Raw genomic sequence first — 13416 nt, 5'->3', positions numbered from 1 at the left:
GAATAAATATCTTTTAAAATAATTTTCCATGCTTTCTTGTATAGTATGTTTAACTATAAAGCATGAATGGTCATTATCTACTAAGTTTTCTACCATTTTGTTTTGTAGCTTTTGTTTTCAACAGTTGGTAAATTATCATTGGGGTTGAGAATTAAGGTCTAGGACTGTCAAATTGTCATTTTCATTATTTTTCGAGTGACTATTCTCTATTGGGTTGAAATCAGGGAATTAATGAGTGCATTTGTTTGATTATGTTCAAGGTTTTTTGTCCTTTTTGCTCAATGATGCGCTACGTAAGGTCTTAAAATGTAGTTAAGATTCAAATCAGACTATTGAAAAAAATTCTAAAGGTTCATTTAGCCATTATCTGTAATGTTTTGTAGTTTTATCCAAATAAATTGCTGTAATTCCATAACATTAAATCCCTTTAAAAAATCATTTAAAGTTCAAAGTCATCAATTCAAATGCAGATTTTAACGACATCTAAATGCCAAATTTTTAAAGATGCTTTTCGTGATCTGAATCATCTAAAAGGTAGCTGTAATTCAAGCATTTGTCCAGCCGGTGGCAGTGGGAGTTTAAAACACAGGATGTGTTGCAACTCCCAACCCTGGAGAAAAATAAATCTGTTTTAAATTTTTGCGAATAGCCAGCAGTGAGATTATAAATGCAACACAAAAGGAGAACAGATGTCTTTTTCTTGTGCCTTTACTGAAAAGCTCAATATGGTTGCTATCCAATGAAAAGCAAGCCTTGTCTGACTCATCTATTTCCATCTTGTGCTGCACATCCGCTGGTGACATGAAAAAAAGAGCCATTTTTAGACCAGCGTGATTCATTTGCTGCATAGAGAGAGACTGCACCAAAAAGGAGGCCTAAATAACTACTAAACACTTTAGTTGTTACCTAAAAACAAATGATTTGGGATAAATCCATCATGAGGGGACTTAAAAATTCTACATACCTCTGTTCAAATGCAAGGTTTAGTGATATAAAATATGAGCCCAGGATTAATAGTTTATTAATAACTATTATGCATACCTGTTTTTTCAGGATTTTATACGTTTTTTGATCATTTCAAATTGTGTACGCCGTATAACAACTTTTGCATGGGACTTTTTTTTAAAGTTTTTTTGTAAAACTGATCTTGTTTGACCCATTTCGACTCTAATTTGAATCGTCTCGGTCACTGGTAGCAGACGAAAACGACATCGTCTACTGCTAATATTGTCATGCTTTAAGCATGATATGCGCACACAAATTCCGCTTTCAAACATCCGCATTTTCACTATATAAATATAGCGCGTCAGCAAGCAATGTACCCAGACAGTTCAAGCTGTGAGCGTCATACAGCGACATCTACAGAATCTTGAATATAGTGCATACTGATTGGGCACCCCGTCCACTTTGGAGGAAAATTTTAGACTTTTAAGTTCACTCTGTGAGTAAATGTGTGCCTCGTTGCATTTGTACGTGTTTTTTATCGCTTAATAAGCGGAATTGCAATCATTAATCAGGGGAGCAATTGGCTGAGGTCGTTTGGTCGCCGGTCTTTTGGTCGCCCGGAATGTTATTGATAATTACCATTTAAATCGTTGCTCAAATTCCCTAAATACAAACTGCAAATTATTATTTAGTCATACTAAATGCCCTATTAATTTTTAGGCTAAAGAAAAGCTCCAAATTTCTCGTACTTTTATTGTGTTTTGTTGGAGAACTTGTTAAGACCCTGACGGACGTAGCTTCTTAAAGGGACAACGCGTGTACATACAAACTCTTATACACTCACACGTCGGCTCAGTGAAACTGCTCATGGCCATTTTTGGCTTTTATTGATGCGTAGACCGTGTTGTTTTACCTTATTTTGTCGCCGGTCTTTTGGTCGCCGGTCTTATGGTCGCCGGTCTTTTGGTCGCCCGTTGTTTGGGTCCGGGCCACCAAAAGACCGGCGACCAAACGACCGCACACGGAGGTTGACAGGTATGTATTATGGGATGTAAATGATTCTTTGAGGTTCAAGTTAAAATGGCAAACACAAATCTACCAAAATAAATGTATTCATTTTACATAGCACAAGAACTTTAGTCCTTTTCTACAAAACTGGAAAAAAATAGACTTTTGACTCAGTGCCACCATCAGAAACAATTTCCGATGTTAATGTTTTCACATAAATGGCACGTTGAGAATTTTCCGGGCAATGACATTGCACAGCATGACGAGATTAACCGACAAATTGGCGGCAGGTAACCGATGAAGGCCGGGAATAAACCTCCGCTGGCTTCGGCGCTGTTAAGCCTGTTAAAAATAGCACTAGAAGACAAGAAGGCGAGGATTGAGAGAAGTAGGCTGTAAGTGAGGGAGGATGGAAAGACTTCCTGGAAAGAAAGTGGTTGGAAAATGAAAAGGTGACCTCTATTCGTGTGGCTGGACAAACAAAGGGAAAATGTGGAAGAATTTCTGATGAGACGGCCATCATGTGTATGACCATGATGAGCATGTTTGGCTGCATGTTCCTAGCTTGGTTGGTAAGTTTTCACACACGCACACACATTTCTAAATGGAGGCCTGCTTGAGCCTGATAAGCCAATGACTTGGTACGTTTATTTTAAGAGCGAGAAAGTTACCTTTAATTAATTTCTCAATACGGCCTTGCTGTGTATGATAAAGTTGTACTTTGATTTAATTTTAATGACTTTAATGACTATACGTCAAACTCAGTGAACAAAATTGGTACATTTGAAATTGGGACATACAAAAGTTAGGCAAAATACATAGATTTTTTGTATTTATTTTTTTTAAACATGAGACTAATTAGACAAAAAGTGTGAATCTGGATAAAATTATCCATATATGTTAGCATCGCATTTGAGTTAGTTATACATATAACTTTCTGCCTCAAATTCTGTAATTTGAAATTAATTTCATGTCGTTTTCAGCTAGGAAATTTTTTTACGGTTTTAAGTGCGTAACGCAAAACCTACTAATCCACATATTTTGTACGCTCTTTCTGCTACAAAAAGTGTGGTTAAATTACCATTTTACTTGCATTTATACTAAGATAGCCTCTAATTTTTGTTTTCTAAATTGGCTAACCGCTCCTTACTGAAAAATGTAACATAATTCAAGCAGAAATTTGAGTTCCTCTAACTAACTTCTCTCTTTCCTCCCCATACTTCCCGCTTTCATCACGACTCCATTGTTTGCGCAAACACCAGGCCAGAAGGACACGATGTGCCACAGGAGAAGAGGACGAAAGCGGGACGGATGCCAGCAATGCGGTGAGTGATGCCGTCAACAAGAAAGCCCCCTATTGTTGGGTTGAACGCTTGTGAGTTAGAAGAGTGAAAATAGCCAAGATGAGGCAACACTGTGCATTAAACCATTCTGGATAAATACATCTGATAGTGTCAATCCAATGCATGATTATCATGAAGAAACATATTATTAAGATGGGGAAAACATAGCAACCGTTCAGTCAAATTACGGCCTTGTTATTCATTATTAAAAAACTAGGCAACAATAAATTGCCTTTATTCAAGTAAGGCCAGGAAACCCACAGCAATTCTGTCAGTGTTAGGAGCTGAAAATGTCTCCTTCACATTGCTTAAAATACTTTTAGGTTGAGGAAAGGCAGAAACCCACCTGCAAACACGGTGTTTCTAGTTATACTAACAAATGCACTTTTCGGAATTTCATCTGTTCTCATCAGTTCTGTGTCTATAATGTTTCCAAATTCTGTAAATGTATCACTTTTAGGGCTAGTAGGAATGCACACCAATATTGGATTGGATTGGATAACTTTATTCATCCCGTATTCGGGAAATTTCATTGTGACAGTAGCAAGAAGGGGGGAATGCAGATACAGAAAAAAACACATTGTAACAAGTTAGACAGTACAGTCGCAAAGGCCGCAGAACAACAAAGCAAAAGCACAAAGTACAAAGCAAATCAATAGGCTTTTTGCATGGTGATTTTACTGTGCACCCTTTTCAGTTTTCGGTTTACTAACGTTGTCACAAGTTTCCAGCTGAGAATAGAATAGAATAGATAGATATAAAATCAAGAATTTTGTTTTTTTGTGAAAGATAAGATGCCCTTCATAAAGCAGTCTGTCCATTGCACATATAAGCATTCATTGTCGGAATGCACACACATGCAAAATTATATGACTTTATTATAATAATGTTTTTTCTGTAGGTTTTTCTTTTTGGCTAATGACAGTGCAACAAAAACATCTAATTGATTTCCCCCCTGAGCATTTTATTTAAGTGTATAGCATAAGATAGTATAGTATGGCATAGTATTGTGTCCGTAAGATATTGTATCATTTCTACACATTTTACAACTGTAAAGGGGTTTGCCTCTGTTTGCCTTTTTCCCCATTGTGTGTTTAGAGTGCAGTAACATTGCTGGAGGGTTTGAGGGGATGAATATTTAATGACAAAAGCAGCTCCAATTACCTTGTTGCGTACCTTTCTGGTGGCTCCCTGTAAGCATTTAGTTTCTGACTCAGCCGACACACACTAAAATATTGAGTTGTTAATTGGGACTCACCTCTTTGTTGGATATATCTTCATTTAGCATTTGGCACAATGTGTTGTTATTTACTCTTGACTTACTGCTCGGTCTTTGTTGCCATCATCATCATTCCTTCCATCACATTTCTGGGCACCAGGACAAATGTGTCTACTCACACGTGCATGTGCACGTGCATAGGTACACTAATAGATTGGCTGCCAGGAAATACTTGACAAATAGAATGAGGAAGGAAAAAAAACTGATTAATGGCCTCGTTCCTCCTTATCAGCGTGCAGAAGATTTACTCCTACTTTCTTTGCGTTTTTTGCTATATATACAGCTACTCCCTTTAATGAGTTGCAAATTAGGCAACTCATTAAATCTATTCCGCTCCTTTAAACACACATTCATTCTTTTGAACTGCAACAAGGGTTGTGAGGGGTGCTGGAGCCTATCCCACTCAACTACGGGTAACAGGCAATGGAAACCCTGAATTGATGGCCAGCCAATCGCAGGGGACAAAGAGATGGACAATCATTCACACACTCACACATACCAAGGGGCAATTTAGAGAGTTCGAGCTTCCATGCATATTTTTGGGATGTGGGAGGAAACCGGAGTACCTGGAGAAAACCCTCACAAGCCCAGGGAGAACGTGAAAACCCCACATAGTGAGGACCCACCTGGGATCCAACCCTCAACCTCAGAACTATGAAGCCGACGCCCTATTTGAAACAATAAAGGCTTAATTTCTTTCTTTCTCAAGTATTGTCATTGGATTTTTATTAAAACTCCACATGTCCACACAGAAAATGTTCCAAGGGCAACTTAGCATCCCTAGTAATTGCAAAAGTCTTCCTGATTCCACGTCACGCAGATTGAGATTAACCTTTTGACGTGGGCTGACTCCACAGGAATACTTTAATATGCCACAATTTAATCCTAATTGAGCTCAGCCACTGAGCGTGTCCCCGGGCACAATGAGGAGACTAGTACAGCAGCCGTGAACAGCTGGATGCTCCAGACTAGCGCTAGTGCGCTGCATTGTGGGTTATCTGGGGTGCAGATATGCAATTACGACTTTACTCTTTAAAAGAGGGAGGAAAAAAAAGTTAATTTTGGCTGCCTAAAAAGATCACGCAATACAGAAGGTCAGTTAACCCTTTATAGGGCTGCCATTTCACTCATTGGCTGCTATTTTCAGCACAGAGGCAGGCCACAAGGAGACAAACAACCATTCACGCTCATATTCATACCTAGGGGAAATTTAGAGTGTCCAATCAGCCTACCATGCATGTCTTTGGAATGTGGGAGGAAATCGGAGTACCCGGAGAAAATCCACGCAGTACATGCAAACTCCACGCAGGTGGACCGACCTGGATTTGAACCCAGGTCCCCCACTGTGAGGCCGACGCTCTAACCACTCATCCGCCCAGCCGCCCTCACGGCTTATTGTACTGTATCTATATACAGAATTGAGGGTCACGTGTTACGTCCTTGTGTGTCAGTCACGTCGCTCTTCCGATGCTACCAGATGACCTCTTATGTATCGCCGTAACATGTGTGTAGCACTTTAAATGGAAATGTGACAATCCCCCCGCGAGCTTTGTCAAGGATAAATCTGTGTGTGTGTGTGTGTGTGTCTGTGTACGCACGTTACTTTCTGAAATGTGTTGGCATATATAACCTTGGGAGCTCTCCTTCCTCTGAGCATCATGGGAAGGCTCAAAGGACAGCGGTGGTGGGAGAGTGAGGATTAGCCAATCAGCGCACATCATCGCCTCCATGTTACTCACCGTTTCATACGCAGCACAAGATGTCTAGTTGCATGGAAGGATGCATAAAGACGCTAACGTGTAGGCCGATAAGACGTGGAGTGGGAGCTAAAAATAGACTCTTTAGGAGGAACAAAGAGGAAAGGAACACACAGAGGATTTAAGATGGAAAATATCACAAAATAGGTTACTTTCCACATTATACTGAGGCTTTATATACTGTATATACTACTAATGAAATAAAGAGAACGCTTGTAAAGTCATTGTTGCCTATATTTTAGCAGTGTATATATATATATATATATATATATATGTATGTATGTATATATATATATATATATATATATATATATATATATATATATATATATATATATATATATATATATATACATACATATATCGGTCTCGGCGCAGTTGGGTGTTTCAACAGGACAATGACCCCAAACACACATCAAAAGTGTTAATAGAATAGCTACATCAGGCTAGAATTAAGGTTTTCGATTGGCCTTCCCAAAGTCCTGACTTAAACCCCATTGAGAACTTGTGGACAATGCTGAAGAAACAAGTCTGTGTCAGAAAGCCATCAAATTTAACTGAACTGCACCAATTCTGTCAAGGGGAGTGGTCAAAGATTCAACCAGAAGCTTGCCAGAAGCTTGTGGATGGCTATCAAAAGCGCCTAATTGAAGTGAAAATGGCCAAGGGACATGTTACCAACAAAATATTAGCGCTGTTGGATGTATATTTTTGACCCAGCAGATTTGATCACTTTTTTCTGTTCACCCATAATAAAGTCATAAAAGAACCAAACGTCTTGAATGTTTTTTGTGACAAAGAAGAATCTGTTCCAATCACTAACAGAGAAAAATCAGAGTTGTAGAAATAACTGGAAACTCAAGAGAGCCATGACATTATGTTCTTCACAAGTGTATGTAAACTTTTGACCACAACTGTATATATACACATATACACATTTTTTTGGACAGCTCGAAGCTTAATTCTTTATTTTAGTGGTTATTGACAAAGTGTGTTTCTCAGGCCAGTGGCATTTATGTGCACTTATTAACAGTAAGAAGCATCCGGAGCAGACGTGGTGGGCGGCCTAATTCTTGGCAGACATTGAAGATGTAAATATACTCCCACTTGTTGGGTTTCGGGGAATAATCGGATGAATATTAAAACAGAGACGCCTTGACGAGGAGAATGGATAGACTTTAATATGAAATACAATCATGATCTATTTTCCGGCCAGACATTTGAAGTCATAAACTCTCATTGGGTGCTTCATTAGGGTCACCGACACATATTAATTCGTACAGGATTCAAGTTAAAAATTGCTAGGCTAAACAACACGAATACATTTACACTGCAAAACTATATACTAAATGATTAAATAGATTATGCACGTAAATTAAATGTGTGTGCCTTATCTAGAATCTGGTGTGCGTATAATGAATGTCAGATGAGTGATGTGATGAGGAGGGAAATGAATTGGGGAGTACATAAGAGTGTCTATACTGTTGCCAAGGCGACCTCGAGTCTCCAGGGTCTTTTGACATGTACGGCCATGACGGGGCAGCGCTGTCTGTATCTGTCCAAGGATAAATGTTTTCCTTACGGAGACAACCTGTCAGTCATCCTAACGATATGCGGAACCTTCGCACTAGCAATGTGGATTCATATTAAATGACAGAATAGTCATTAAGATGTGAAGCAGTTTTTCTTAGGCATTGGAGCGCTAGTATCGAAAGTACGCCCCCCCCACACACACACACACACAATGAATTGCACCGTAAAAGCTGAATTTTGTGTGATTGGGTTAGTAAAGGAGCATTATATATGTAAACATCAAGAAATCATATTAGTAGGGCTTACTTTGGATTGGAGTCAACCAAAATTAGCACTAGTATATGACTTTTTTTTTAGTTACACTATGGCTGTATGATTTTATACTGTTTAGTATTATTGTTGCGACAGTTATGATCGATTTATTGGTGGTGACGCCAGATATAGTGAGAGAATATATTCTTATTTAAAGTGAGGCTTTGATATGAAGAAGCTGATGGGTGGGTGCATATAAGCAAATGGTGCATGTGACATGACAGAAGCATGCGTTGTCATCTGGAACAGAATAAAGCCACCAAAGCATCTGGTGGCCTGTCAGATTGTATTTTTTTCCTGATTTCCTTAAGCTGAAAAAGCTACAGACTTACTTGGCATTCAGTAAATGAATATATGATGAGTGAACTGCTACTTGTCTGTTCTGCTCACTGCAATTCAGACCTAATTATGGTGAGGGGGTGAAAGCTTTGCTTAAGAAGTCATTTGAAACGTCAAAATCAAAATGTTGCACTCGTAAATACAAGACAATTGCTCTTGCATCGTCTCTGGGCAAATGGCTATTTCAAGACGGTTACACCCATCTGACAACTGAGGCGATCATGTATCATCAACACAAGAATACCAATCGCTGCAAATCCTGCTTTCGGAGAAGGCTTGTGCAATATTGGAGTAAGAAAGTGTGCTTTAATCTGAAATGCACGACGGCAATGGAGGGAAGAGACAGAGAAGTGCGCGAAGCTCACCGATCCGGCCGAACTTTAAATCCTCTTAGCGTTCTCAGCTATCACACGCTCATTCATGCTTCCTAGCCACCCATCTGCCATGCATGACTTTGTCCCGAGGTCCCCTAGGCCCATCCCGCAGCCTGATTCCCCGCAAGGTTATTCCCAAGGACGGCCCTGTCCCAGCATCCCCCCGCCATGTGATTGGATAACGTGTTTTAAAGGGCCGGCTACTCGCTCGCTCACACAAGTACATTCTGGCATTGCAGCAACATTGCCATCAATCCTCGAATAGTGTACTCTCTCTCTCTCTCTCACACACACACACACACACAGACACACACACATGCAGGCTCATGAGTTTAATATTACAAAATGCTGACAAAAGCAACCACAAGTTTGGGGGTCAGTAGCTGCTTTTTAAAGAGATGGAAGTGATTTTTATATATTCATATTTGTCCACAACATTTTTCCAATTTTTAAAAGGTGACCTCATCCCTAATATTTTTTGCTTTATAAACGTTTTTCTTTTTAATATTTAATGACTTTTTTATTTTTCATATTTTTTAAACCTGTTTTTAATTTACTTATCTATTTTATTTAGAAGAAAATCTAGATTTTTCTCTAGTATTTTCAAAATCATTTTGTTAATTTTTTATTTGGCATTTTTTGGGGTCAGATTTATACTAACATTTTTATTCCTGACATATTTTCATTTTTCATTGTCTTCAAATTTTTATCCCTTAATTTCCCCATATGTACTCATCATTTCACTTACAATTTGGTCTCACATTTAGATTTTTTTTGCATATCCCTCCAACATTTGTGTACATTTTGCCACATTACATCAAAATTGTTATTACATTTATTTCCAAGACAATTGGTGATTGGACCTTTGGTGCACTCTTTACGGCAGTCGCTATGACAGTGCCAGAAGATGCTTGCATTTGCAGTGAGGAAAAAGGTGTGGCTGTGTGTGTGTTTGGGGGGGTCGCAGGAGACGTGTTTCCTGCAGTGTCATTTTGCTTTATGGTAAATGATGGTGACACCCTCCAAGCTCAGCAGACCTGAAAGCAAACAGCCTGAAATAGCTCAAGCGTCCAATAAACCCCTGCACACTCCAAATGTGACCACCTGCTATTGTTCTACAGAACAACAAGAACGGATTGACAGTCACACCAAAGACATAGAGGCTTGGTCTAATGTCCCCCTAATAGGTTTGAAGTGTGCCAGTGCTAATCTGTTGTGCAGTGGAAAGCTAGTTTGCACTCATCCTGATAACCTCATTTACAGAGTGAATGACTTTAACAAGGAGCAACATTTTAGGCTTTTCTCTTTGGATTTTTCCACAACATGGCATACATGGTCAATTTCAAATCAGGATTCGATAGAGTTCATCCTAGTTAGAGGACTAGAATTCCATTCATAGTCATATCCTGCTTTGTTATCTTTACTAACACCCAAAGGAATTTTCCATCACCACCCACTTGACTCACGCCTTCCTCTTTGTCATTGCCCCATACCTCCCTAACCTCATCTGTTTCTACATCATCCATCGTCAGTGATCCCGAGTCCTCATTTTGCCCCCCCGCCCCCTGTTTCCACCCTCCTTTCTCTCCCCACTGACAACCCTGTGAGTGGAGCACAGATTATGTCAGACGTTTCTAAAAGCGGATTAGCTAGGATCACCTTCACACACGCAACCTAGTCCAGATGACTCCCGCAGTGCCATACAGGCACACATTTCTAATCAAAAGTATGCCTATGCAAGTCTGGACAAACACTGATTTGGCAAGTTGATGCTAGTATGTTTTGAAATGGGTGGCAACCAAGTAGTCTTCTTTGTAGTACACCATTCGGGTCATGACGTATAACGATTTTCTAGTTTACAAGATTAAAAAGGCCCTGAATTGGGGCCAGCATCGTCATTTACTGCATATTACGGGTCTTTATGCAAAAATGATTTCCGCACTATTGTTAAACAGTCTAAAAAGACTTTTGTAGCATATTCCCCAGTTTTTTGCTGGGTACTATTTTTTATTTTTATTTTAAACATCTAGCTGATGACATCACTACAAGTAATATCTCAGTATTTCCGGTTGTTTTCTATTCAGTGACAACTTGTTTTTCTTCAAATGAATTAATATTTTTTTTAAACAAAACCTCGGTGTAGCAACATGCCAAAAGAATAAATCAGCTTGAAAAATAATTACTGAAGGGTGCGGAAATGTTTAAACTTGGGAGCTGTCAAGTGAAACTCATCACATTTGAATGTGTGCACATCTTTAATTATTCCTACGTCAGTGTCAGAAAATATACTGGCTAACAACCAGCATAGCCAATAAGCATTGTGCAAGTTTTCGGACGTCATAGCATGTAACAATACTTTGATTGGTTATACAATGAATGAATCAAATCAATCAAAATGCAAATCATCAGCCTGTAAAAATACATATATATAGTATTTACAATTGCCCAGGAGTTGGAGGATGACTTAAACATTGGAAAAATATGACTAGTAATATCAAAAATATTATGTAGGAATAAGCATTTTATACTGTTAAAACGTCGAACAGAATTTTACAGGACGCTTGATCATAGATCGGCTATGATTTGTCCACTCCTGCTTTAGAGTGTAGACACTATCTATGATTCTAAATATACAGCACTGTTAGCCTGTGGCGTATGACACTGAGACCTTGTGACATTCGGGTATTCATCCGCGGCCCTGACTCACGCCTCACGTCACATACGTTTCCAAAAATGTTCCATGGCCTTCATTAGTCTCAGCATGTGCGTGTGTATCGTGTGGATGCTTTGAAATGTGTGTGACGTGGTTCTACATAAGTCACTGTGGTGTTACCAGTGGCGGGCCGTCAGGGCCTTCAAGGCCTTCTCTGCTGGCCTAAGAAATATCTGAATCATATATTATATTTTGTCCATCAATACTTTTTAAATAATTCCAAATTGTCTGTTAGCTTCCTTTCATTGCTTTTCCCCCTGGTTGCACTGCTTCCAGATGTGTGTTTTCATATTGAAGCATTTAACCAATCACATTTCAGCCATTACTTGTTGCCAGGGTCAGAAATCTGCCTCAGGGCCTTCACAATCAGTTCTGCAGGCTCTGCTGCATTAAACAACCGTCGATAAGACTGTTGCTTTAACCAATCAGATTTCGAGTTGGCAACACCACAATGCCTTGTCGCAGGCATAGGGATACGTCATTGCCTTGTCGCAGCGTAGGGATGCGTCATCGCTTTCACCAACTATGATTGGCTAGTGATTAGCCAGAGCTACCAAACTGTATCTGTAGTGAGCTGCACAAGCAAATACATTGTTGTGTTGATTTTAAGCCATTTTCAAGACGGACTATGCCAGAAATACGACAGGACAGGCTCGATTTTCAGCATTAGCTTCGATGGTGATAGAAAAGAAGGAAGAAAGAAAGGAGGATGGATATTGTGTACAGTTAAAAAGGATTTTTGGTTAGTAAAATATGGTTATATTCCTAAATAATATTTCAATTGTGGGCCTGGTTCTGATATCTGAAAAGCTCCAGTGTTTGTATTTAAGCTCCAGTGTTTGTATTTAACCACTAAATGCTGCTAGGAAGTGGATTTTACCCCATTATAGTGCAATGTTTGCGGTTTCGCCATTGACGTCCATCGCTGTATTTTCCCGGGAAAATCACCCCCCGGCCCGGTTGTAATGTCTGAAAAGCTCCAGTATTTGTATTTAATCATTAAATGCTGCTAGGACATGGATTTTACCCATTGAAGGCGCTACGAGAAAATGCATGGACCGCCACTGGGTGTTACTAAATATATTCACTATAGTCCTCCTTACCTACCTAGGCAGATGATGACAATGTACAAAAATGATTTTTTTGTAAATAACGAAGGATACTTTATCCCTAATGACTAGGTGTATTCATGAGTTGCAGAGAGAATGTGTTGTAATGTAAATAAATAAATACAAATTAAAAAGAAATATCGTGGGCAAATTTAGGTCACTATATGATAAAAGTGTTGTCTTTCCCTATACTACAGGAGTTAAATAAGTATTTGTACTTCTATGTGTACAGATTGTGAGTACATTTGCCACGCTTGAATTTCTGCGCATCATGCCATCGCATCAAAATCGGAAACAGCACCCCCCTTTAATTCTCCCCATCCTCCCTCGACTGACTCAGCAAAATAAGCCTCAGACAAGGTCATCTGTTGCCATGGCGACCAAGAATTTGCAGGAGGATATCTTTTTTCATAGCCCCCCTATTCCGCTCTCCTCTAAATGCATCTTGTTGGGATGGACGAGGTTATGAAAGGATAGGCAGCGGCGTGGCAGCCATTTTGAAACCGGATTGGAAATAAGTCCATTAGCGGCCAGTCTCTTCTAAGCACGTCAAACTGCAGCAGCGTGTTAGTGCGTCGCTCTGGGGCCTTGCTTGAGAAAAAGCTCTGATTTTTCCCTTGCAAATTAGCAGTGCATGACTGAAGCGTCTCTGCACTCCTACTTCGTCCCCTCTCTTGGGAAAGAAACGCAACGGGGAGGTAACG

This window comes from Stigmatopora argus, chromosome 4, assembly GCF_051989625.1.
Source record: "Stigmatopora argus isolate UIUO_Sarg chromosome 4, RoL_Sarg_1.0, whole genome shotgun sequence".
Taxonomy (NCBI): Eukaryota; Metazoa; Chordata; class Actinopteri; order Syngnathiformes; family Syngnathidae; genus Stigmatopora; species Stigmatopora argus.
This window is presented reverse-complemented; position numbering follows the sequence as displayed.